At 42.6% G+C, this 26,399-nt stretch overlaps 1 long non-coding RNA gene across 2 annotated transcripts in view; it reads right to left on the reverse strand.

The window, feature by feature from the left end:
- Positions 1-1,783: 1,783 nt before the first annotated feature.
- Positions 1,784-26,399, reverse strand: part of LOC143781167 (uncharacterized) — a 47,328-nt gene continuing 22,712 nt past the window's right edge. For both annotated transcript variants that reach the window (XR_013216598.1, XR_013216599.1), the window contains 6 exons: positions 25,314-25,396; positions 21,297-21,379; positions 13,376-13,458; positions 8,632-8,714; positions 3,886-3,968; positions 1,784-1,963 (listed from right to left, as the gene is read on the reverse strand). This is a non-coding gene — a long non-coding RNA (uncharacterized LOC143781167). The remainder of the gene's footprint in view (positions 1,964-3,885; positions 3,969-8,631; positions 8,715-13,375; positions 13,459-21,296; positions 21,380-25,313; positions 25,397-26,399) is intronic.

Below are 26,399 nucleotides of genomic sequence, written 5' to 3' on the forward strand. Positions count from 1 at the left end.
ACTCACAAAGAGAAGGCGGATGTGTAGATTTATTTATTTGTAACACCAGTGGAAAACACACAGCGGTCCTGAAAAATTATTTCTTTGGCCTATAAATGGCAATTTGATGGTTGATGCTAATTATTTATTTGCAACACTACTAGATAACACATAGCGGTACTGAAAAATTTGTTCCTTTGGTCTATAAATGCAATGAGCTGGCTGATGACAATTATTTATTTCCCACACTATTAGAAAACACACACCAATTTAGAAAAATTATTTCTTTGGCCTAGGAATGGCAAGAAAACTGCTGATGCCAATTATTTATTTACAACACTACTAGAAAACACATTGGTCCTGGTAAATTATTTCTTTAGCCTATAAATGGCAACTAGATGGCTGATGCCAATTATTTATTTGCAACACTACTGGAAAATTCACACCGGTTAAGAAAAATTAATTCTTAGGCCTACAAATGGCAACGAGATGGCTGATGCTAATTACTTATTTGAAACACTACTAGAAAATGCACAACGGTTTAGAAAAATGATTTATTTGGCCTAGAAATGGGAACGAGTTGTGTTATGATCCCAGTGGCAGAGGATCCGAAAACCTGACCTGCTAAGTACTAAACAATAGACCAGCTCTGGGGTGGTGGTAACTGGACTGACCGCATACCTGATCCTAACCACACACAACTATAGGTAGCCGTGGAACGTGCCTAAAATCCGAGACGTCTCGTCACGGCCTGAGAAACTGACTACTCCTAGAGAGAAAGCAAGACCTCCCTTGCCTCAGTGGAAATGATCCTCAAAGATATAGAAAGGCCCCCCACAGATAATAACGGTGAGTTAAGGGGAAAATACAAACACAGAGATGAATCAGATTTAGCAAAGGAGGCCCGCTAATACTAGATAGCAGAAAATAGAAAGGAATCTATGCGGTCAGTAAAAACCCTCTAAAAATCCACTCAGAGAATGCGCGAGCCCCTCACACCAGCTAACGGTGTGAGGGGAGCAAGTCTGAACCCCAGAGCTACCAGCAAGCAGGAAATCACATGTTAGCAAGCTGGATTAAACTCATCATACACAAAGCACATATTGATAACTGATGAGAGAACAAAACTGAAAAGCAAAACTTAGCTTGTCTTGGAAAGACTGAGACCAAACGTAGCCAGATGAAATCAGAATAGGTCTGAACACATTGACAGCAGGCAACAAGTGAAGTTGCAGCTGAGCTAAATAGAAAACCTCACTGGTGGATAATGAGACAGCTGATCCTGCCTCAAACCCGCAGGAAGATAAACAAAACCACCAGAGGGAGCCCAAAGACAACACTCACACAGTACCAGTTGTGACCACAAGAGGGAGCCCACTAACAGAGTTCACAACAGAGTTGGCTGATGCCAATTATTTATTTCCTAGACTACTAAAAAACAAAGCAGTCCTGAAAGATTGACTTATAAATGGCAAGAAGATGGCTGATGCAATTTTTTTTATTTCCAAGACTACTAGAAAACACACAGGGTCTTAAAAGCACAATACTCCCACAGGAGGGGGGTGGGGGGCATCAATACACAGCGGCGTCATTCCACAGTCTAGTGGAAATGGTGTGTTCATTTGCTTTACATTGTAGTACACCGCTGATAAGAAGCCTATTCTATGAAACATATGAACATTTTCTTATTTTAGAAGACAGAGGATAAGGGGAAGAAATGTTCCTTACCTCTGTACCTGAAATATGGTTGTGTTATCCTATGAGTTGTGTATGGAAGCTATACATGTGAAAAACACAAACAATATATTCCCATGTACCAGGAAGGTGTTATTACACCCCGGCAGGCCTAGAACTTATGTCTAAACCTACAATTATCAGTAATTAATATGAATATTAATTACCTGTTAGGAGATTTTTCTAATTCTCTTCTTGAAATCCACAAGGAAAAATTTCACGTTCCACCATCTCACTGGGCGTCAGTCACCTGTAAATAGTCAAAGGTGTGATAATATGTTCCTGCTACATGCATACATGTGAAAAACAAAAACAGTATATTCTGATCTACCAGGAAGGTGTTACACATCTCGGCAGACCTAGAACTTATGCATATACCAATGATTATCAGAAATTAATAGGAATGTTAATTACCTGTTATGAGATCTACAGACTAAAATTTTGGTCTCTCAGACCAAGGTGTACTGTAAATCTGGCCAGTCTGTCCACAGTCTAGTGTAATTGATGTGGTCAGTCAGTCCACAATCTAGTATAAATGCTGTGGTCAGTCGGTCCACAGTCTAGTGTAAATGTTATGGACATTCAGTCCATAGTCTTCTGGCCTAATAGAAATGTGACCAGGAATTCCACACCAAGAATAAATGCGGTGCTCCTTCAGTGCTTGAAACAGTCAGCCCATGGATTAGTGTAAAACTTTTTGTCCGTCAGTCCACATTCTGCTGTAAAAGTGGCCAGTCAGTACACAGTCTAGTGCAAATTCTTTGTTCAGTTGGTTCACAGTCTAGTGTAAATGTTGTTGTTAGCCGATCCAAAGTCTAGAGGAAATGCTGTGGTCAGTTGGTCAACAGTCTAGAGTAAATGTTGTTGTTAGTCTATCCATAGTCTAAAGGAAATGCTGTGGTCAGTTTGTCAACAGTATAGCTGTGTGACAGCTCTCCAGCGACCAAACAGCGACGCTGCAGCGATCGGCATCGTTGTCGATATCGCTGCAGCGTCGTTTAGTGTGAAGGTACCTTTAGACTCTCTGCTTGTGACCTGACTTCTTTTGTGCCTGCTCCCTGTAAACTGTCTTGTCTTTCTGGTTTTTCTGAACTCAGCTAGTAAATTGGATTTAGTCTCTGATTTCTCTTTGCTGTACTGCGCCATTTCCTGGACCTGACCTCGGATTGTTTGACCTCCTTTTACTTATTCAGTAAGTGGTGTATATAATTTCTTACTGTTATTGTAGTCTTTCTCTCCACTTCTGGGGCTAACATTTACTATAGTGACTCGCATCACACATAGTGTTTTGGTCTACTGCAAATGTGGTCAGGAATTGCACACCTAGCTAAATGCTATGGCAAATCAGTCCATAAACTAGCGTAAAACATTTGGTCCGCCAGTCCACAGTCCACTGTAAAAGTGGTCTGTCAGTCCACAGTCTAATGTAAATGTCATGGCCATTCAGTCCATAGTCTTTTAGTCTACTGGAAATGTAGTCATGAATTCCACACCTAGCATAATTGCTGTGCTCAATCAGTCCTTAGACTACTGTAAATGATTGGATCAGTTAGCCCATGGACTAGTGTAAAACTTTTTGTCCGTCAGTCCACAGTCTGATGTAAATGTGGCCAGTCAGTCCACAGTCAGGTGTAAACGATGTCGTCATTGGGTCTACTATCTAGTGTAAATGCTGTGGTCCATCAGTCCACAGTCTAGTGTAATTTTTTTGTTCAGTTAGTTCACAGTCTAGTGTAAATGTTGTTGTTAGCTGATCCAAAGCCTAGAGGAAATGCTGTGGTCAGTCGGTCAACAGTCTAGAGTAAATGTTGTTAGTCTGTCCACAGTCTAGTGGAAAAACTGTGGTCAGTAGCTCCACAGCCTAGCGTAAATGATGAGATCAGTCTCTTGTAATCGAGGCATTGAATGTTACACAGCTGATAAGAAGCCTATTCTATGAAACATAAGAACGTTTTCTTATTTTAGAAGACAGAGAATAAGGAGAAGAAATGTTCCTTACATCTCTACCTGAAATATGGTTGTGTTATACTAGGAGTTGTGTATAGAAGATATACATGTGAAAAACACAAACAATATATTCTCATGTACCAGGAAGGTGTTGTTACACCCCGGCAGGCCTAGAACTTATGTCTAAACCTACAATTATCAGTAATTAATATGAATATTAATTACCTGTTAGGAGATTTTTCTAATTCTCTTCTTGAAATCCACAAGGAAAAATTTCACGTTCCACCATCTCACTGGGCGTCAGTCACCTGTAAATAGTCAAAAGTGTGATATGTTCCTGCTACATGCTATACACAAAGAAAAATATAACACACTGGGGACAAAATTACTTATTTCAGGTATAAGGACTGTGGTCAGTTTATTCTGAATCCTGTAGACAGTCATTTGTTAGTTTACGGTATATATTATGTTCAGCCATTCTACATTATTCTATAAATGTTATAGTCAGACTACAGTATACTAGAAATGTGGTCAGAAAATGCACACCTAGCGTAAATGCTATGGTCAGCCAGTCCATAAACTAGTGTAAAAGTTTTGGTCCGCCAGTCCACAGTCCACTGTAAAAGTGGTCTATTAGTCCACATTCTAGTGTAAATGTTGTGTTCATTCAGTCCATAGTCTTCTGGTCTACTGGAAATGTGTTCAGAAATTCCACACCTAGCATAAATGCTGTGGTCACTCAGTCTTTAGACTAGTGTAAATGTTATATCCAGGCAGTGCACACTTTACTGGAAATGTGGTCAGGCAGTCGAAATCTAGTGAAAATGACAAGGTCAGCAAGGCCTTAAACAAGTGCAAATGCTTTGATCAGTCAGTATTCAAACTAATGTAAATGCTGTGATCATTCATCCAAAGACTAGATTAAAAGTTTTGATCCGTCAGTCCAAGGTCTACTGTAGATGTGGCCAGTCAGTCAACAGAATAGTATAAAGACTATGGTCAGTCAGTCCACAGTCTAGTGTAAATGAAATGCTCATTCAGAGCATAGTGTCACGATCTCCATTCTGTTCCTGTCTGCTATGTTACTTTGTGTAGAAGCTGTCAGTCTGTTTTGGTTGTGCTGGTCTGTGCTGCAATCGTCTGTGTTAACTTTCCTAGATTAGTCCTCTACTTAAGCATGCTAGCTCCTTCATCCAGTGGCAATTTCCGAGAATTAAACAATTAAAAATTCTTATCGGCTTCCACTTATTCCCGATCAATATAATCTGCTTTCCGGGGCTAAATGGTTTTCCAAACTGGATCTCAGCGGGGCATATAATCTGATACGGATTTGTGAGGGTGATGAGTGGAAGACAGCATTTTTACCATCTGAAAGTGTCTTTGAAAATCTCGTTATGCCTTTTGGTCTAACGAATGCAGCTGCGGTTTTTCAAAATTTTATGAATGATATTTTCTCTGATTATATTGGCAAATCTATTGTGGTTTATTTAGATGATTTTCTAATTTTCTCACCTAACATGGATTCACATTATAAACATGTCCGTTTGGTTCTGCAAAGGTTGAGAGATAATTGTTTGTTTGGGCAGATACCCTGTCTTGTAGTCTTGAGTCTGTGGCTCCTCCAGAACCTCCTTCCTCCATTCTTCCTCAGGGTATTGTTGTGGTCATGGTTTCCTCTGATCTGGAACCTGGAATCCGTACTGCTCAGTACTTGGCTCCTTCCAATACCCCTGAATGCAAGCTGTTTGTCCCTGTGTATCTCAGATTATGCCTTCTGCAAGGATTCCATGATTGTGTATTGAGTGTTCATCCAGGGGTCACTGCAACCCCGAAGGTAGTTGCTAGAGACTGTTTTGGTGGTCCACCATGAATAAGGATATTAGAGATTTTGTGTCATCTTGTGAAACGTATGCACGTGCCAAAGTACAGCATTGCCGGCCAGCCGGGGAATTGGTTCCTTTGCCAATTCCAGAAAGACCATGGAATCATTTGTCCATGGATTTCATTTCAGATTTACCGCTGTCTGGGGGTATGACTACTATTTGGGTGGCAGTCGATCGCTTCAGCAAACAAGCTCCCTTCATCCCATTATCTGGGTTATCCAATGCTGAATCTCTCTCCAAACTGTTTATTATTCATGTGGTACAATTGCATAGGATTCTGTTAAATATTGTATTGGATAGGGGTGTACAATTCAACTCTAGATTTTGGAGGGCTTTCTGCAGAAAAATGAGAATTGATTTGTCCTTTTCCTCAGCTTATCACCCTGAAACGAACGGTCAGACAGAGAGGACAAATCAGTCTCTGAAGCCAATTTTAAGATATTTTGTCGCTGATCAGCAGGGGAAATGGTCATCATTTCTTCCTCTGGCTGAGTTTTCTTTTAACAGTCGGGTTAATCAGTCCGTGGGGACCTGGCCGGTTTTCTATAATTACAGGTTTCATCCTCATTTTGGTGAGTTCTCCAGGATAAGTTCCGGGTGTCCTGGGGTGGATGTCACCATTCAAGAGCTGGGGGATGTCTGGAGGAAGGTTAAAAAGAACATTGGGGTGGTTCAGTATTGGCAGCAGCGGAAGGCCAATACGAGGCGTTCGTCAGGGGCCACCTTCAAAGTGGGAGTTAATGTATGGTTATCCTCTAAGAATATTACATTGAAGATGCCCTCGCTGAAGTTGGGTCCTAGATTCATTGGTCCGTATGAAATTCTGGAGGTGGTCAATCCAGTTGCCTTCCGCTTAAAACTCCCTCGGTCTTTCCATATTCCTAATGTGTTCCACAAGTCATTGTTCAAGGAGTTTATTCCCCCTGCTCTGTCTTCCTCACTACTTTCCTTGATTAGTCCTCTACTTAAGCATGCTGGCTCCTCCATCCAGTGTCAATCGTACACTTGCTGTTGACTGTGTAAGGCTGATCCATGCTGAGTCTGTGCTGCAATCATCTGTGTTCACTTTCCTTGAGGAGTCCTCTACTTAAGCCTGCTGGCTCCTCCATCCAGTGTCAATTGTACTCTTGCTGCTGCCTGTATAAGACTGATCTCTCTGTTATCTGTGCCTGGCCCAGCCTGACTTTATTCCCTTCCCGAACTTAGACTCTTTGCTTGTGACCTGACTTCTCTTGTGCCTGCTCCCTGTAAACTGTCTTGTCTTTCTGGTTTTTCTGAACTCAGCTAGTAAATTGGATTTAGTCTCTGATTTCTCTTTGCTGTACTGCGCCATTTCCTGGACCTGACCTCGAATTGTTTGACCTCCTTTTACTTATTCAGTAAGTGGTGTATATTATTTCTTACTGTTATTGTAGTCTTTCTCTCCACTTATGGGGCTAACATTTACTATAGTGACTCGCATCACACATAGTGTTTTGGTCTACTGCAAATGTGGTCAGGAATTGCACACCTAGCTAAATGCTATGGCAAATCAGTCCATAAACTAGCGTAAAACATTTGGTCCGCCAGTCCACAGTCCACTGTAAAAGTGGTCTGTCAGTCCACAGTCTAATGTAAATGTTATGGCCATTCAGTCCATAGTCTTTTAGTCTACTGGAAATGTAGTCATGAATTCCACACCTAGCATATTTGCTGTGCTCAATCGGTCCTTAGGGTACTGTCTCACAGTGGCACTTTGATCGCTACGACGGTACGATCCATGACATTCCAGCGATATCCATACGATATCGCTGTGTCTGACACGCAGCAGCGATCAGGGACCCCGCTGAGAATCGTACGTCGTAGCAGATCATTTGGAGCTTTCTTTCGTCGCTGGATCTCCCGCTGTCATCGCTGGATCGTTGTGTGTGACAGCGATCCAGCGATGCGTTCGCTTGTAACCAGGGTAAACATCGGGTTACTAAGCGCAGGGCCGCGCTTAGTAACCCGATGTTTACCCTGGTTACCAGCGTAAAAGTAAAAAAAAACAAAACGTACATACTCACATTCCGGTGTCCTTCAGGTCCCTTGCCGTCTGCTTCCCGCTCTGACTGACTGCCAGCCGGAAAGTGAGAGCAGATCACAGCGGTGACGTCGCCGCTGTGATCTGCTTTCACTTTACGGCGGCACTCAGTCAGAGCGGGAAGCAGACTGCGTGGGAACTGGCGGACACCGGAATGTGAGTGTGTACTGTTTTTTTTTTTTTACTTTTACGCTGGTAAACAGGGTAAACATCGGGTTACTAAGCGCGGCCCTGCGCTTAGTAACCCGATGTTTACCCTGGTTACCCGGGGCCTTCGGCATCGTTGGTCGCTGGAGAGCGGTCTGTGTGACAGCTCCCCAGCGACCACACAACGACTTTCCAACGATCACGGCCAGGTCGTATCGCTGGTCGTGATCGTTGGAAAGTTGCAGAGTGTGACAGTACCCTTAGACTACTGTAAATGATTGGATCAGTTAGCCCATGGACTAGTGTAAAACTTTTTGTCCGTCAGTCCACAGTCAGGTGTAAACGATGTCGTCATTGGGTCTACTATCTAGTTTAAATGCTGTGGTCCATCAGTCCACAGTCTAGTGTAAATTTTTTGTTCAGTTAGTTCACAGTCTGGTGTAAATGTTGTTGTTAGCTGATCCAAAGCCTAGAGGAAATGCTGTGGTCAGTCGGTCAACAGTCTAGAGTAAATGTTGTTAGTCTGTCCACAGTCTAGTGGAAAAGCTGTGGTCAGTAGCTCCACAGCCTAGCGTAAATGATGAGATCAGTCTCTTGTAATCGAGGCATTGAATGTTACACCGCTGATAAGAAGCCTATTCTATGAAACATAAGAACATTTTCTTATTTTAGAAAACAGAGAATAAGGAGAAGAAATGTTCCTTACATCTCTACCTGAAATATGGTTGTGTTATACTAGGAGTTGTGTATAGAAGATATACATGTGAAAAACACAAACAATATATTCCCATGTACCAGGAAGGTGTTATTACACCCCGGCAGGCCTAGAACTTATGTCTAAACCTACAATTATCAGTAATTAATATGAATATTAATTACCTGTTAGGAGATTTTTCTAATTCTCTTCTTGAAATCCACAAGGAAAAATTTCACGTTCCACCATCTCACTGGGCGTCAGTCACCTGTAAATAGTCAAAGGTGTGATAATATGTTCCTGCTACATGCTATACACAAATAAAAATATAACACACTAGGGACAAAATTACTTATTTCAGGTATAAGGACTGTGGTCAGTTTATTCTGAATCCTGTAGTCAGTCATTTGTTAGTTTACGGTATATATTATGTTCAGTCATTCTACATTATTCTATAAATGTTATAGTCAGACTACAGTATACTAGAAATGTGGTCAGAAAATGCACACCTAGCGTAAATGCTATGATGCTATGATCAGCCAGTCCATAAACTAGTGTAAAAGTTTTGGTCCACAGTCCACTGTAAAAGTGGTCTATTAGTCCACATTTTAGTGTAAATGTTGTGTTCATTCAGTCCATAGTCTTTTGGTCTACTGGAAATGTGTTCAGAAATTCCACACCTAGCATAAATGCTGTGGTCACTCATTCTTTAGACTAGTGTAAATGTTATATCCAGGCAGTGCACACTTTACTGGAAATGTGGTCAGGCAGTCGAAATCTAGTGAAAATGACAAGGTCAGCAAGGCCTTAAACAAGTGCAAATGCTTTGATCAGTCAGTATTCAAACTAATGTAAATGCTGTGATCATTCATCCAAAGACTAGATTAAAAGTTTTGATCCGTCAGTCCAAGGTCTACTGTAGATGTGGCCAGTCAGTCCACAGAATAGTATAAAGACTATGGTCAGTCAGTCCACAGTCTAGTGTAAATGAAATGCTCATTCAGAGCATAGTGTCACGATCTCCATTCTGTTCCTGTCTGCTATGTTACTTGGTGTAGAAGCTGTCAGTCTGTTTTGGTTGTGCTGGTCTGTGCTGCAATCATCTGTGTTAACTTTCCTAGATTAGTCCTCAACTTAAGCATGCTAGCTCCTTCATCCAGTGGCAATTTCCGAGAATTAAACAATTAAAAATTCTTATCGGCTTCCACTTATTCCCAATCAATATAATCAGCTTTCCGGGGCTAAGGGTACCGTCACACATTGAAATTTCCATCGCTACGACGTTACGATTCGTGACGTTCTAGCGATATCGTTACGATATCGCTGTGTCTGACACGCAGCAGCGATCAGACACCCTGCTGAGAATCGTACGTCGTAGCAGATCGTTTGGAACTTTCTTTCGTCGCTTGATCACCCGCTGACATCGCTGGATCGTTGTGTGTGACAGCGATCCAGCGATGTGTTCGCTTGTAACCAGGGTAAACATCGGGTAACTAAGCGCAGGGCCGCGCTTAGTAACCCGATGTTTACCCTGGTTACCAAAAAAAACAAACAGTACATACTCGCCTTTCGGTGTCCCTTGCCGTCTGCTTCCTGCTCTGACTGAGCCGCCGTACAGTGAGAGCGCAGCGGTGACGTCACTGCTGTGATCTGCTCTCACTGTACGGCTGCACTCAGAGCAGGAAGCAGACGGCAAGGGACCTGAAGGACACCGACGGGTGAGTATGTACTGTTTGTTTTTTTACGTTTACGCTGGTAACCAGGGTAAACATCGGGTTACTAAGCGCGGCCCTGCGCTTAGTTACCCGATGTTTACCCTGGTTACCCGGGGACTTCGGCATCGCTCCAGCGCCGTGATTGCAACGTGTGACCGCAGTCTACGACGCTGGAGCGATGATTATACGACGCTGCGACGTCACGAATCGTGCCGTCGCAGCGATGAAAATTTCAATGTGTGACGGTACCCTAAATGGTTTTCCAAACTGGATCTCAGTGGGGCATATAATCCGATACGGATTTGTGAGGGTGATGAGTGGAAGACAGTATTTTTACCATCTGAAAGTGTCTTTGAAAATCTCGTTATGCCTTTTGGTCTAACGAATGCAGCTGCGGTTTTTCAAAATTTTATGAATGATATTTTCTCTGATTATATTGGCAAATCTATTGTGGTTTATTTAGATGATATTCTTATTTTCTCACCTAACATGGATTCACATTATAAACATGTCCATTTGGTTCTGCAAAGGTTGAGAGATAATTGTTTGTTTGGGCAGATACCCTGTCTTGTAGTCTTGATTCTGTGGCTCCTCCAGAACCTCCTTCCTCCTTTCTTCCTCAGGGTATTGTTGTGGTCATGGTTTCCTCTGATCTGGAACCTGGAATCCGTACTGCTCAGTACTTGGCTCCTTCCAATACCCCTGAATGCAAGCTGTTTGTCCCTGTGTATCTCAGATTATGCCTTTTGCAAGGATTCCATGATTGTGTATTGAGTGTTCATCCAGGGGTCACTGCAACCCCGAAGGCAGTTGCTAGAGACTGTTTTGGTGGTCCACCATGAATAAGGATATTAGAGATTTTGTGTCATCTTGTGAAACGTATGCACGTGCCAAAGTACAGCATTGCCGGCCAGCCGGGGAATTGGTTCCTTTGCCAATTCCAGAAAGACCATGGAATCATTTGTCCATGGATTTCATTTCAGATTTACCGCTGTCTGGGGGGATGACTACTATTTGGGTGGCAGTCGATCGCTTCAGCAAACAAGCTCCCTTCATCCCATTATCTGGGTTATCCAATGCTGAATCTCTCTCCAAACTGTTTATTGTTCATGTGGTACAATTGCATAGGATTCTGTTAAATATTGTATTGGATAGGGGTGTACAATTCAACTCTAGATTTTGGAGGGCTTTCTGCAGAAAAATGAGAATTGATTTGTCCTTTTCCTCAGCTTATCACCCTGAAACGAACGGTCAGACAGAGAGGACAAATCAGTCTCTGAAGCCAATTTTAAGATATTTTGTCGCTGATCAGCAGGGGAAATGGTCATCATTTCTTCCTCTGGCTGAGTTTTCTTTTAACAGTCAGGTTAATCAGTCCGTGGGGACCTCGCCGTTTTTCTATAATTACAGGTTTCATCCTCATTTTGGTGAGTTCCCCAGGATAAGTTCCGGGTGTCCTGGGGTGGATGTCACCATTCAAGAGCTGGGGGATGTCTGGAGGAAGGTTAAAAAAAACATTGGGGTGGTTCAGTATTGGCAGCAGCGGAAGGCCAATACGAGGCGCTCATCAGGGGCCACCTTCAAAGTGGGAGTTAATGTATGGTTATCCTCTAAGAATATTACATTGAAGATGCCCTCGCTGAAGTTGGGTCCTAGATTCATTGGTCCGTATGAAATTCTGGAGGTGGTCAATCCAGTTGCCTTCCGCTTAAAACTCCCTCGGTCTTTCCGTATTCCTAATGTGTTCCACAAGTCATTGTTCAAGGAGTTTATTCCCCCTGCTCTGTCTTCCTCACTACTTTCCTTGATTAGTCCTCTACTTAAGCATGCTGGCTCCTCCATCCAGTGTCAATCGTACACTTGCTGTTGACTGTGTAAGACTGATCCATGCTGAGTCTGTGCTGCAATCATCTGTGTTCACTTTCCTTGAGTAGTCCTCTACTTAAGCCTGCTGGCTCCTCCATCCAGTGTCAATTGTACACTTGCTGCTGCCTGTATAAGACTGATCTCTCTGTGATCTGTGCCTGACCCAGCCTGACTTTATTCCCTTCCCAAACTTAGACTCTTTGCTTGTGACCTGACTTCTATTGTGCCTGCTCCCTGTAAACTGTCTTGTCTTTCTGGTTTTTCTGAACTCAGCTAGTAAATTGGATTTAGTCTCTGATTTCTCTTTGCTGTACTGCGCCATTTCCTGGACCTGACCTCAGATTGTTTGACCTCCTTTTACTTATTCAGTAAGTGGTGTATATTATTTTTTACTGTTATTGTAGTCTTTCTCTCCACTTCTGGGGCTAACATTTACTATAGTGACTCGCATCACACATAGTGTTTTGGTCTACTGCAAATGTGGTCAGGAATTTCACACCTAGCTAAATGCTATGGCAAATCAGTCCATAAACTAGCGTAAAACATTTGGTCCGCCAGTCCACAGTCCACTGTAAAAGTGGTCTGTCAGTCCACAGTCTAATGTAAATGTTATGGCCATTCAGTCCATAGTCTTTTAGTCTACTGGAAATGTAGTCATGAATTCCACACCTAGCATAATTGCTGTGCTCAATCAGTCCTTAGAGTACTGTAAATGATTGGATCAGTTAGCCCATGGACTTGTGTAAAACTTTTTGTCCGTCAGTCCACAGTCTGATGTAAATTTGGCCAGTCAGTCCACAGTCAGGTGTGAACGATGTCGTCATTGGGTCTACTATCTAGTTTAAATGCTGTGGTCCATCAGTCCACAGTCTAGTGTAAATTCTTAGTTCAGTTAGTTCACAGTCTGGTGTAAATGTTGTTGTTAGCTGATCCAAAGCCTAGAGGAAATGCTGTGGTCAGTCGGTCAACAGTCTAGAGTAAATGATGTTAGTCTGTCCACAGTCTAGTGGAAAAGCTGTGGTCAGTAGCTCCACAGCCTAGCGTAAATGATGAGATCAGTCTCTTGTAACCGAGGCATTGAATGTTACACCGCTGATAAGAAGCCTATTCAATGAAACATAAGAACGTTTTCTTATTTTAGAAGACAGAGAATAAGGAGAAGAAATGTTCCTTACATCTCTACCTGAAATATGGTTGTGTTATACTAGGAGTTGTGTATAGAAGATATACATGTGAAAAACACAAACAATATATTCCCATGTACCAGGAAGGTGTTATTACACCCCGGCAGGCCTAGAACTTATGTCTAAACCTACAATTATCAGTAATTAATATGAATATTAATTACCTGTTAGGAGATTTTTCTAATTCTCTTCTTGAAATCCACAAGGAAAAATTTCACGTTCCACCATCTCACTGGGCGTCAGTCACCTGTAAATAGTCAAAGGTGTGATAATATGTTCCTGCTACATGCTATACATAAAGAAAAATATAACACACTAGGGACAAAATTACTTATTTCAGGTATAAGGACTGTGGTCAGTTTATTCTGAATCCTGTAGTCAGTCATTTGTTAGTTTACAGTATATATTATGTTCAGTCATTCTACATTATTCTATAAATGTTATAGTCAGACTACAGTATACTAGAAATGTGGTCAGAAAATGCACACCTAGCGTAAATGCTATGATCAGCCAGTCCATAAACTAGTGTAAAAGTTTTGGTCCCCCAGTCCACAGTCCACTGTAAAAGTGGTCTATTAGTCCACATTCTAGTGTAAATGTTGTGTTCATTCAGTCCATAGTCTTCTGGTCTACTGGAAATGTGTTCAGAAATTCCACACCTAGCATAAATGCTGTGGTCACTCAGTCTTTAGACTAGTGTAAATGTTATATCCAGGCAGTGCAAACTTTACTGGAAATGTGGTCAGGCAGTCAAAATCTAGTGAAAATGACAAGGTCAGCAAGGCCTTAAACAAGTGCAAATGCTTTGATCAGTCAGTATTCAAACTAATGTAAATGCTGTGATCATTCATCCAAAGACTAGATTAAAAGTTTTGATCCGTCAGTCCAAGGTCTACTGTAGATGTGGCCAGTCAGTCCACAGAATAGTATAAAGACTATGGTCAGTCAGTCCACAGTCTAGTGTGTTGTGAACTCTATTTTTAGGCTCCCTCTAGTGGTCACAAGCGGTACTGTGTAGTGTTGTCTTTCTGCAGGTTGGCTGCATCAGCTGGTTCGTTATCCTTGGTTGGTTTCCTATTTAACTCACCTGGATACTCAGTTCCTTGCCTGCTATCAATGTATTCAGTGCTCTTCAGATTCCTTGTGATTACCTTGCTCCCAGCCTCTCCAAGACAAGCTAAGTTTTTGTCCGTTCATTTTTTGATTATCAGCATTCATCATGTTTCTTGTCCAGCTTGCTAAGATGTGATCTTCTCGCTTGCTGGTTGCTCTAGGGGACTGAGTTTCTTCCCCCACACCGTTAGTTGGTGCGGGGGTTCTTGAAATCTCAGTGTGGATATTTTGTAAGGGATTTTTACTGACCGCACAGACCCCTTTACTATTTTCTGCTCTCTAGTATTAGTGGGCCTCATTTGCTGAATCTGTTTTCACCCCTGTGTATGTGCCATCCTCTTCCCCTCTTGGTGCAGGATTTTTTTTTGTGGCCAAGAAGGACGGTTCTTTGAGACTATGTATAGATTATCGTCTTCTGAACAAAATCACAGTTAAATTTCAGTATCCTTTGCCACTATTGTCTGATTTGTTTGCTCGGATTAAGGGGGCCAGTTGGTTCACTAAGATAGATCTCCGTGGTGCGTATAACCTTGTGCGCATTAAGCAGGGAGATGAATGGAAAACAGCATTTAATACGCCCGAAGGCCATTTTGAGTACTTAGTGATGCCTTTTGGACTCTCTAATGCTCCTTCTGTGTTTCAGTCCTTCATGCATGACATCTTCCGAGAATATCTGGATAAATTTATGATTGTTTATCTGGATGACATTTTGGTCTTTTCTGATGATTGGGAGTCCCATGTGAAGCAGGTCAGGATGGTGTTTCAGGTCCTGCGTGCTAATGCTTTATTTGTGAAGGGCTCAAAATGCCTCTTCGGAGTACAGAAGGTTTCCTTTTTGGGTTTTATTTTTTCTCCTTCTACTGTGGAGATGGACCCAGTCAAGGTCCAGGCTATTCATGACTGGACTCAGCCTACGTCTGTTAAGAGTCTTCAGAAGTTCTTGGGTTTTGCTAATTTTTACCGTCGTTTCATCGCTAATTTTTCTAGCGTGGTTAAACCTTTGACGGATTTGACCAAGAAGGGTTCTGATGTGACTAATTGGTCTCCTGCGGCCGTGGAGGCCTTTCGGGAACTGAAGCACCGGTTTTCTTCAGCTCCAGTCTTATGTCAACCAGATGTCTCTCTCCCCTTCCAGGTCGAGGTTGATGCTTCTGAGATTGGAGCAGGGGCTGTTTTGTCGCAGAGAAGCTCTGATAGCTCTGTGATGAAGCCATGTGCTTTCTTTTCAAGAAAGTTTTCGCCTGCCGTGCGGAATTATGATATTGGTAATCGGGAGTTGTTGGCTATGAAGTGGGCATTTGAGGATTGGCGACATTGGCTCGAAGGAGCTAAACATCGTGTGGTGGTCTTGACTGATCACAAAAACCTGATTTACCTCGAATCTGCCAAGCGCCTGAATCCTAGACAGGCTCGTTGGTCGCTGTTTTTCTCCCGTTTCAACTTTGTGGTCTCATACCTGCCTGGTTTGAAGAACGTGAAGGCTGATGCACTTTCTAGGAGTTTTGTGCCTGACTCTCCGGGAGTTTCTGAGCCGGCTGGTATTCTCAGAGAGGGAGTGATTTTGTCTGCCATTTCCCCAGATTTGCGACGAGTGCTGCAGAAATTTCAGGCGGATAGACCTGACCGTTGTCCACCAGAGAGACTGTTTGTCCCGGATAGATGGACCAGCAGAGTTATTTCCGAGGTTCATTCTTCGGTGTTGGCGGGTCATCCTGGGATTTTTGGTACCAGAGATTTGGTGGCTAGGTCCTTCTGGTGGCCTTCCTTGTCGCGGGATGTGCGTTCCTTTGTGCAGTCTTGTGGGATTTGTGCTCGGGCTAAGCCTTGCTGTTCTCGTGCCAGCGGTTTGCTTTTGCCTTTGCCTGTCCCGAAAAGGCCTTGGACGCACATTTCCATGGATTTTATTTCGGATCTTCCAGTATCTCAGAAAATGTCTGTCATCTGGGTGGTGTGTGATCGTTTTTCCAAGATGGTCCATTTGGTGCCCTTGCCTAAGTTGCCTTCCTCCTCCGATTTGGTTCCTCTATTTTTTCAGAATGTGGTTCGCTTGCACGGCATTCCTGAAAATATTGTGTCTGATAGAGGATCCCAGTTTGTGTCCAGGTTTTGGCGGACTTTTTGTGCTAAGATGGGCATTGATTTATCTTTTTCGTCGGCCTTCCATCCTCAGACTAATGGCCAAACCGAGCGAACTAATCAGACGTTGGAAACTTATTTGAGATGCTTTGTTTCTGCTGATCAGGATGATTGGGTGACTTTTTTGCCATTGGCCGAGTTTGCCCTTAATAATCGGGCTAGTTCTGCTACTTTGGTTTCGCCTTTTTTTTGCAATTCTGGTTTCCATCCTCGTTTTTCCTCGGGTCAGGTTGAGTCTTCTGACTGTCCTGGGGTGGATTCTGTGGTGGATAGGTTGCAGCAGATTTGGAACCATGTGGTGGACAATTTGAGGTTGTCACAGGAGAAGGCTCAGCGCTTTGCCAACCGCCGCCGCGGTGTGGGTCCCCGACTTCGTGTTGGGGATTTGGTGTGGCTGTCTTCTCGGTATGTTCCTATGAAGGTCTCCTCTCCTAAATTCAAGCATCGCTTCATCGGTCCTTATAAGATCTTGGAAATCCTTAACCCGGTGTCTTTTCGTTTGGATCTCCCAGCATCGTTTGCCATTCATAATGTGTTCCATAGGTCTTTGTTGCGGAGGTATGTGGTACCTGTGGTTCCTTCTGTTGAGCCTCCTGCTCCGGTGCTGGTTGAGGGAGAATTGGAGTACGTGGTGGAGAAGATTTTGGATTCTCGTATCTCTAGACGGAGGCTTCAGTATTTGGTGAAGTGGAAGGGCTATGGTCAGGAGGATAATTCCTGGGTTGTCGCCTCTGATGTTCATGCGGCCGATTTGGTTCTTGCCTTCCACGCGGCTGGCTCATCCTGATCGCCCTGGGGGTCTTGATGAGGGTTCGGTGACCCCTCCTCAAGGGGGGGGGTACTGTTGTGAACTCTATTTTTAGGCTCCCTCTAGTGGTCACAAGCGGTACTGTGTAGTGTTGTCTTTCTGCAGGTTGGCTGCATCAGCTGGTTCGTTATCCTTGGTTGGTTTCCTATTTAACAAACCTGGATACTCAGTTCCTTGTCTGCTATCAATGTATTCAGTGCTCTTCAGATTCCTTGTGATTACCTTGCTCCCAGCCTCTCCAAGACAAGCTAAGTTTTTGTCCGTTCATTTTTTGATTATCAGCATTCATCATGTTTCTTGTCCAGCTTGCTAAGATGTGATCTTCTCGCTTGCTGGTTGCTCTAGGGGACTGAGTTTCTCCCCCCACACCGTTAGTTGGTGCGGGGGTTCTTGAAATCTCAGTGTGGATATTTTGTAACGGTTTTTTACTGACCGCACAGACCCCTTTACTATTTTCTGCTATCTAGTATTAGTGGGCCTCATTTGCTGAATCTGTTTTCACCCCTGTGTATGTGCCTTCCTCTTACCTCACCGTTATTATTTGTTGGGGGCTTCTATATCTTTGGGGATTATTTCTCTGGAGGCAAGAGAGATCTTTCTTTCTCTCTAGGGGTAGTTAGTTCCTCAGGCTGGCTCGAGACGTCTAGGATTTTTAGGCACGTTCACCGGCTACTTCTAGTGTGTTTGGATAGGTTCAGATTTGCGGTCAGTCCAGTTTGCCACCTCCCTAGAGCTTGTCCTATGTTTGTTACTTATCTGGAGTAATTCGTGATCCTCAACCACTAAGGATCATAACACTAGTGTAAATGAAATGCTCATTCAGCGCATAGTGTCACGATCTCCATTCTGTTCCTGTCTTCTATGTTACTTGGTGTAGAAGCTGTCAGTCTGTTTTGGTTGTGCTGGTCTGTGCTGCAATCATCTGTGTTAACTTTCCTAGATTAGTCCTCTACTTAAGCATGCTAGCTCCTCCATCCAGTGGCAATTTCCGAGAATTAAACAATTAAAAATTCTTATCGGCTTCCACTTATTCCTGATCAATATAATCAGCTCTCCGGGGCTAAATGGTTTTCCAAACTGGATCTCAGCGGGGCATATAATCTGATACGGGTTCGTGAGGGTGATGAGTGGAAGACAGTATTTTTACCATCTGAAAGTGTCTTTGAAAATCTCGTTATGCCTTTTGGTCTAACGAATGCAGGTGCGGTTTTTCAAAATTTTATGAATGATATTTTCTCTGATTATATTGGCAAATCTATTGTGGTTGATTTAGATGATATTCTACATTCTACTTTTCTCACCTAACATGGATTCACATTATAAACATGTCCGTTTGTTACTGCATAGGTTGAGAGATAATTGTTTGTTTGGGCAGATACCCTGTCTCGTAGTCTTGATTCTGTGTCTCCTCCAGAACCTCCTTCCTCCATTCTTCCTCAGGGTATTGTTGTGGTCATGGTTTCCTCTGATCTGGAACCTGGAATCCGTACTGCTCAGTACTTGGCTCCTTCCAATACCCCTGAATGCAAGCTGTTTGTCCCTGTGTATCTCAGATTATGCCTCCTGCAAGGATTCCATGATTGTGTATTGAGTGTTCATCCTGGGGTCACTGCAAACCCGAAGGCAGTTGCTAGAGACTGTTTTGGTGGTCCACCATGCATAAGGATATTAGAGATTTTGTGTCAGCTTGTGAAACTTATGCACGTGCCAAAGTACAGCATTGCCGGCCAGCCGGGGAATTGGTTCCTTTGCCAATTCCAGAAAGACCATGGAATCATTTGTCCATGGATTTAATTTCAGATTTACCGCTGTCTGGGGGGATGACTACTATTTGGGTGGCAGTCGATCGCTTCAGCAAACAAGCTCACTTCATCCCATTATCTGGGTTATCCAATGCTGAATCTCTCTCCAAACTGTTTATTATTCATGTAGTACAATTGCATAGGATTCTGTTAAATATTGTATTGGATAGGGGTGTACAATTCAACTCTAGATTTTGGAGGGCTTTCTGCAGAAAAATGAGGATTGATTTGTCCTTTTCCTCGGCTTATCACCCTGAAACGAACGGTCAGACAGAGGACAAATCAGTCTTTGAAGCCAATTTTAAGATATTTTGTCACTGATCAGCAGGGGAAATGGTCATCATTTCTTCCTCTGGCTGAGTTTTCTTTTAACAGTCGGGTTAATCAGTCCGTGGGGACCTCGCTGTTTTTCTATAATTACAGGTTTCATCCTCATTTTGGTGAGTTCCCCAGGATAAGTTCCAGGTGTCCTGGGGTGGAAGTCACCATTCAAGAGCTGGGGGATGTCTGGAGGAAGGTTAAAAAGAACATTGGGGTGGTTCAGTATTGGCAGCAGCGGAAGGCCAATACGAGGCGCTCGTCAGGGGCCACCTTCAAAGTGGGAGTTAATGTATGGTTATCCTCTAAGAATATACATTGAAGATGCCCTCGCTGAAGTTGAGTCCTAGATTCATTGGTCCGTATGAAATTCTAGAGGTGGTCAATCCAGTTGCCTTCCGCTTAAAACTCCCTCGGTCTTTCCGTATTCCTAATGTGTTCCACAAGCCATTGTTGAAGGAGTTTATTCCCCCTGCTCTGTCTTCCTCACTACTTTTCTTGATTAGTCCTCTACTTAAGCATGCTGGCTCCTCCATCCAGTGTCAATCGTACACTTGCTGTTGACTGTGTAAACCTGATCCATGCTGAGTCTGTGCTGCAATCATCTGTGTTTACTTTCCTTGAGTAGTCCTCTACTTAAGCCTGCTGGCTCCTCTATCCAGTGTCAATTGTACACTTGCTGCTGCCTGTATAAGACTGATCTCTCTGTGATCTGTGCCTGACCCAGCCTGACTTTATTCCCTTCCCGAACTTAGACTCTTTGCTTGTGACCTGGCTTCTCTTGTGCTTGCTCCCTGTAAACTGTCTTGCCTTTCTGGTTTTTCTGAACTCAGCTAGTAAATTGGATTTAGTCTCTGATTTCTCTTTGCTGTACTGCGCCATTTCCTGGACCTGACCTCGGATTGTTTGACCTCCTTTTACTTATTCAGTAAGTGGTGTATATTATTTCTTACTGTTATTGTAGTCTTTCTCTCCACTTCTGGGGCTAACATTTACTATAGTGACTCGCATCACACATAGTGTTTTGGTCTACTGCAAATGTGGTCAGGAATTTCAAACCTAGCTAAATGCTATGGCAAATCAGTCCATAAACTAGCGTAAAACATTTGGTCCGCCAGTCCACAGTCCACTGTAAAAGTGGTCTGTCAGTCCACAGTCTAATGTAAATGTTATGGCCATTCAGTCCATAGTCTTTTAGTCTACTGGAAATGTAGTCATGAATTCCACACCTAGCATAATTGCTGTGCTCAATCAGTTCTTAGACTACTGTAAATGATTGGATCAGTTAGCCCATGGACTAGTGTAAAACTTTTTGTCCGTCAGTCCACAGTCTGATGTAAATGTGGCCAGTCAGTCCACAGTCAGGTGTGAACGATGTCGTCATTGGGTCTACTATCTAGTTTAAATGCTGTGGTCCATCAGTCCACAGTCTAGTGTAAATTCTTTGTTCAGTTAGTTCACAGTCTGGTGTAAATGTTGTTGTTAGCTGATCCAAAGCCTAGAGGAAATGCTGTGGTCAGTCGGTCAACAGTCTAGAGTAAATGTTGTTAGTCTGTCCATAGTCTAGTGGAAAAGCTGTGGTCAGTAGCTCCACAGCCTAGCGTAAATGATGAGATCAGTCTCTTGTAATCGAGGCATTGAATGTTACACCACTGATAAGAAGCCTATTCTATGAAACATAAGAACGTTTTCTTATTTTAGAAGACAGAGAATAAGGAGAAGAAATGTTCCTTACATCTCTACCTGAAATATGGTTGTGTTATACTAGGAGTTGTGTATAGAAGATATACATGTGAAAAACACAAACAATATATTCCCATGTACCAGGAAGGTGTTATTACACCCCGGCAGGCCTAGAACTTATGTCTAAACCTACAATTATCAGTAATTAATATGAATATTAATTACCTGTTAGGAGATTTTTCTAATTCTCGTCTTGAAATCCACAAGGAAAAATTTCACGTTCCACCATCTCACTGGGCGTCAGTCACCTGTAAATAGTCAAAGGTGTGATAATATGTTCCTGCTACATGCTATACACAAAGAAAAATATAACACACTAGGGACAAAATTACTTATTTCAGGTATAAGGACTGTGGTCAGTTTATTCTGAATCCTGTAGTCAGTCATTTGTTAGTTTACGGTATATATTATGTTCAGCCATTCTACATTATTCTATAAATGTCATAGTCAGACTACAGTATACTAGAAATGTGGTCAGAAAATGCACACCTAGCGTAAATGCTATGATGCTATGATCAGCCAGTCCATAAACTAGTGTAAAAGTTTTGGTCCACAGTCCACTGTAAAAGTGGTCTATTAGTCCACATTCTAGTGTAAATGTTGTGTTCATTCAGTCCATAGTCTTCTGGTCTCCTGGAAATGTGTTCAGAAATTCCACACCTAGCATAAATGCTGTGGTCACTCAGTCTTTAGACTAGTGTAAATGTTATATCCAGGCAGTGCACACTTTACTGGAAATGTGGTCAGGCAGTCGAAATCTAGTGAAAATGACAAGGTCAGCAAGGCCTTAAACAAGTGCAAATGCTTTGATCAGTCAGTATTCAAACTAATGTAAATGCTGTGATCATTCATCCAAAGACTAGATTAAAAGTTTTGATCCGTCAGTCCAAGGTCTACTGTAGATGTGGCCAGTCAGTCCACAGAATAGTATAAAGACTATGGTCAGTCAGTCCCCAGTCTAGTGTAAATTAAATGCTCATTCAGAGCATAGTGTCACGATCTCCATTCTGTTCCTGTCTGCTATGTTACTTTGTGTAGAAGCTGTCAGTCTGTTTTGGTTGTGCTGGTCTGTGCTGCAATCATCTGTGTTAACTTTCCTAGATTAGTCCTCTATTTAAGCATGCTAGCTCCTTCATCCAGTGGCAATTTCCGAGAATTAAACAATTAAAAATTCTTATCGGCTTCCACTTATTCCCAATCAATATAATCAGCTTTCCGGGGCTAAATGGTTTTCCAAACTGGATCTCAGCGTGGCATATAATCTGATACGGATTTGTGAGGGTGATGAGTGGAAGACAGTATTTTTACCATCTGAAAGTGTCTTTGAAAATCTCGTTATGCCTTTTGGTCTAACGAACGCAGCTGCAGTTTTTCAAAATTTTATGAATGATATTTTCTCTGATTATATTGGCAAATCTATTGTGGTTTATTTAGATGATATTCTAATTTTCTCACCTAACATGGATTCACATTATAAACATGTCCATTTGGTTCTGCAAAGGTTGAGAGATAATTGTTTGTTTGGGCAGATACCCTGTCTTGTAGTCTTGATTCTGTGGCTCCTCCAGAACCTCCTTCCTCCATTCTTCCTCAGGGTATTGTTGTGGTCATGGTTTCCTCTGATCTGGAACCTGGAATCCGTCCTGCTCAGTACTTGGCTCCTTCCAATACCCCTGAATGCAAGCTGTTTGTCCCTGTGTATCTCAGATTATGCCTCCTGCAAGGATTCCATGATTGTGTATTGAGTGTTCATCCAGGGGTCACTGCAACCCCGAAGGCAGTTGCTAGAGACTGTTTTGGTGGTCCACCATGCATAAGGATATTAGAGATTTTGTGTCAGCTTGTGAAACTTATGCACGTGCCAAAGTACAGCATTGCCGGCCAGCCGGGGAATTGGTTCCTTTGCCAATTCCAGAAAGACCATGGAATCATTTGTCCATGGATTTCATTTCAGATTTACCGCTGTCTGGGGGGATGACTACTATTTGGGTGGCAGTCGATCGCTTCAGCAAACAAGCTCCCTTCATCCCATTATCTGGGTTATCCAATGCTGAATCTCTCTCCAAACTGTTTATTGTTCATGTGGTACAATTGCATAGGATTCTGTTAAATATTGTATTGGATAGGGGTGTACAATTCAACTCTAGATTTTGGAGGGCTTTCTGCAGAAAAATGAGGATTGATTTGTCCTCTTCCTCGGCTTATCACCCTGAAACGAACGGTCAGACAGAGAGGACAAATCAGTCTTTGAAGCCAATTTTAAGATATTTTGTCGCTGATCAGCAGGGGAAATGGTCATCATTTCTTCCTCTGGCTGAGTTTTCTTTTAACAGTCGGGTTAATCAGTCCGTGGGGACCTCGCCGTTTTTCTATAATTACAGGTGTCATCCTCATTTTGGTGAGTTCCCCAGGATAAGTTCCGGGTGTCCTGGGGTGGATGTCACCATTCAAGAGCTGGGGGATGTCTGGAGGAAGGTTAAAAAAAACATTGGGGTGGTTCAGTATTGGCAGCAGCGGAAGGCCAATACGAGGCGCTCATCAGGGGCCACCTTCAAAGTGGGAGTTAATGTATGGTTATCCTCTAAGAATATTACATTGAAGATGCCCTCGCTGAAGTTGGGTCCTAGATTCATTGGTCCGTATGAAATTCTGGAGGTGGTCAATCCAGTTGCCTTCCGCTTAAAACTCCCTCGGTCTTTCCGTATTCCTAATGTGTTCCACAAGTCATTGTTGAAGTTTATTCCCCCTGCTCTGTCTTCCTCACTACTTTCCTTGATTAGTCCTCTACTTAAGCATGCTGGCTCCTCCATCCAGTGTCAATCGTACACTTGCTGTTGACTGTGTAAGACTGATCCATGCTGAGTCTGTGCTGCAATCATCTGTGTTCACTTTCCTTGAGTAGTCCTCTACTTAAGCCTGCTGGCTCCTCCATCCAGTGTCAATTGTACACTTGCTGCTGCCTGTATAAGACTGATCTCTCTGTGATCTGTGCCTCACCCAGCCTGACTTTATTCCCTTCCCAAACTTAGACTCTTTGCTTGTGACCTGACTTCTATTGTGTCTGCTCCCTGTAAACTGTCTTGTCTTTCTGGTTTTTCTGAACTCAGCTAGTAAATTGGATTTAGTCTCTGATTTCTCTTTGCTGTACTGCGCCATTTCCTGGACCTGACCTCGGATTGTTTGACCTCCTTTTACTTATTCAGTAAGTGGTGTATATTATTTTTTACTGTTATTGTAGTCTTTCTCTCCACTTCTGGGGCTAACATTTACTATAGTGACTCGCATCACACATAGTGTTTTGGTCTACTGCAAATGTGGTCAGGAATTTCACACCTAGCTAAATGCTATGGCAAATCAGTCCATAAACTAGCGTAAAACATTTGGTCCGCCAGTCCACAGTCCACTGTAAAAGTGGTCTGTCAGTCCACAGTCTAATGTAAATGTTATGGCCATTCAGTCCATAGTCTTTTAGTCTACTGGAAATGTAGTCATGAATTCCACACCTAGCATAATTGCTGTGCTCAATCAGTCCTTAGACTACTGTAAATGATTGGATCAGTTAGCCCATGGACTAGTGTAAAACTTTTTGTCCGTCAGTCCACAGTCTGATGTAAATTTGGCCAGTCAGTCCACAGTCAGGTGTGAATGATGTCGTCATTGGGTCTACTATCTAGTTTAAATGCTGTGGTCCATCAGTCCACAGTCTGGTGTAAATTCTTAGTTCAGTTAGTTCACAGTCTGGTGTAAATGTTGTTGTTAGCTGATCCAAAGCCTAGAGGAAATGCTGTGGTCAGTCGGTCAACAGTCTAGAGTAAATGTTGTTAGTCTGTCCATAGTCTAGTGGAAAAGCTGTGGTTAGTAGCTCCACAGCCTAGCGTAAATGATGAGATCAGTCTCTTGTAATCGAGGCATTGAATGTTACACCGCTGATAAGAAGCCTATTCTATGAAACATAAGAACGTTTTCTTATTTTAGAAGACAGAGAATAAGGAGAAGAAATGTTTCTTACATCTCTACCTGAAATATGGTTGTGTTATACTAGGAGTTGTGTATAGAAGATATACATGTGAAAAACACAAACAATATATTCCCATGTACCAGGAAGGTGTTATTACACCCCGGCAGGCCTAGAACTTATGTCTAAACCTACAATTATCAGTAATTAATATGAATATTAATTACCTGTTAGGAGATTTTTCTAATTCTCTTCTTGAAATCCACAAGGAAAAATTTCACGTTCCACCATCTCACTGGGCGTCAGTCACCTGTAAATAGTCAAAGGTGTGATAATATGTTCCTGCTACATGCTATACACAAAGAAAAATATAACACACTAGGGACAAAATTACTTATTTCAGGTATAAGGACTGTGGTCAGTTTATTCTGAATCCTGTAGTCAGTCATTTGTTAGTTTACGGTATATATTATGTTCAGCCATTCAACATTATTCTATAAATGTTATAGTCAGACTACAGTATACTAGAAATGTGGTCAGAAAATGCACACCTAGCATAAATGCTGTGGTCACTCAGTCTTTAGACTAGTGTAAATGTTATATCCAGGCAGTGCAAACTTTACTGGAAATGTGGTCAGGCAGTCGAAATCTAGTGAAAATGACAAGGTCAGCAAGGCCTTAAACAAGTGCAAATGCTTTGATCAGTCAGTATTCAAACTAATGTAAATGCTGTGATCATTCATCCAAAGACTAGATTAAAAGTTTTGATCCGTCAGTCCAAGGTCTACTGTAGATGTGGCCAGTCAGTCCACAGAATAGTATAAAGACTATGGTCAGTCAGTCCACAGTCTAGTGTGTTGTGAACTCTATTTTTAGGCTCCCTCTAGTGGTCACAAGCGGTACTGTGTAGTGTTGTCTTTCTGCAGGTTGGCTGCATCAGCTGGTTCGTTATCCTTGGTTGGTTTCCTATTTAACAAACCTGGATACTCAGTTCCTTGCCTGCTATCAATGTATTCAGTGCTCTTCAGATTCCTTGTGATTACCTTGCTCCCAGCCTCTCCAAGACAAGCTAAGTTTTTGTCCGTTCATTTTTTGATTATCAGCATTCATCATGTTTCTTGTCCAGCTTGCTAAGATGTGATCTTCTCGCTTGCTGGTTGCTCTAGGGGACTGAGTTTCTCCCCCCACACCGTTAGTTGGTGCGGGGGTTCTTGAAATCTCAGTGTGGATATTTTGTAAGGGTTTTTTACTGACCGCACAGACCCCTTTACTATTTTCTGCTATCTAGTATTAGTGGGCCTCATTTGCTGAAT

The sequence above is a fragment of the Ranitomeya variabilis genome, chromosome 6, assembly GCF_051348905.1.
Source record: "Ranitomeya variabilis isolate aRanVar5 chromosome 6, aRanVar5.hap1, whole genome shotgun sequence".
Taxonomy (NCBI): domain Eukaryota; kingdom Metazoa; phylum Chordata; class Amphibia; order Anura; family Dendrobatidae; genus Ranitomeya; species Ranitomeya variabilis.